Source organism: Mus pahari, chromosome 3 (genome assembly GCF_900095145.1).
Source record: "Mus pahari chromosome 3, PAHARI_EIJ_v1.1, whole genome shotgun sequence".
Classification (NCBI taxonomy): domain Eukaryota; kingdom Metazoa; phylum Chordata; class Mammalia; order Rodentia; family Muridae; genus Mus; species Mus pahari.
In genome coordinates, this window is record NC_034592.1 from 22641987 (window position 1) to 22643583 (window position 1597).

Genomic DNA, 1597 nt, shown 5'->3' on the forward strand with positions numbered 1-1597 from the left:
CAAACAAATATCTAAAGTCTGAGATCACAACAATGCTAACTTCTTCTGAGAGAACCATTTATTCTTGAGATGTCCATAGCAGACTCTGTTGTACCTTGGAAGAAACAGTGTTTAATGGGGAATTCTAAATGGTTTTACCTTCACTACCCGTCTTGAGCAGTAGTTGTTCATGCAATGCATTAAGTGCTATGCCAAGGCTGGACATGCACAGCTGCTGTCTGTCATTAAATGGAAATTATGTGTAAGCCAGACTCGAGCGAGTGCAGACAGCACACGTTCTTACATGAAGGCACACATGCACACACAAACTACATCTACTGTCGCTGCCTGTGTGGTTCCCTTCTCATTTTCCACTTGACAGTGGCGTCATGAGCATTCCATATAACATGTTAAAGGAAGAATAAAAACTTGGGCTTCATTCAAAAAAAAAAAGAGATCTCTATCTTATGGTAGTACAAGTATATTCATGCAGGGATGCCAACGAGGAGGAATAGTCAAGAGATACCGTGCCAGACGTTAGGACTTTGAGCAGTGTATCTAGCTGTAACTACGGCCCAGAAGAAGAGGTGACCTATGATACAGGTCTGCACTTACTTATAGAAATCAGATCTTTAATCATTGGTCAGAAACTTGAAAAGAGCATTTTTGAGAGATTGTTAACAAGGAAGATTGAAGATGAGATACATGAATGGATCTTTCAGAAATGAGCACAAGAGAAAGGAATTGCATGGACGGCCACAAATAGATACCCTGGCCGAGGCCTTGTAATAGAGACAGAAATGATGACTTGTCCTGTGCCTGTCAGCGTTCATCTTTCTTCGACCTGGTTTTAATTGGCCTGTCCACAGAGTGTCCACAATGTCAGGGATAGAGGTTCAAATTAAACAACATGGATTCCCCCTATTGAGCTAATCTGTCTGCTGGTGCTGTCAAGTGGCTAAATTGCCAAGAACAGACTCCAAACTTTGAGTTTCCAATATGTAGTACCATTTATCAAGGCAATTAATTAGCCAATCACCTGTTGGTAGATTGAGTAGTGTATCCTTCCCACTATGGAAGAACTTTTTAAAAACTAAAATAAACAAACCGTTGGTCATGGAGTCACTTTTCCAGTTAAATTGTTTCTGCAAGTACAGCCACACAATCCCTGTCCATTGTCATGATACTCTACTAATACAGTTTCTGACCACAGAACACAACAAAAGAGTGTAACTAAAACATCTGAGCTATGGAAACTGCTAATCTTGCCACATTCACCTACCATCTGAAACCAACACAAACAACTGAAATGACTGCACAGTCTACTGAAAACTCAACATTGGCAAAGAAACAATGTGTTGTAAGGTTGAGGGTCTTCTTTGAAGTGTGCACGCATGTGTGCATGTGCATGCATGTGTGCGTGTGCATGAGTGTGCATATGTGCATGAATGCATGTGTGCGTGTGTGTGCATATGTGCATGCATGTGTGTGTGCGTGTGTGCATATGTGCATGCGTGTGTGCGTGTGCATGAGTGTGCATATGTGCATGCATGCGTGTGTGCGTATGTGTGTGTGTGCGTGTGCGTGTGTGCATGTGTGTGTGCGTGTGTGTGTGTGT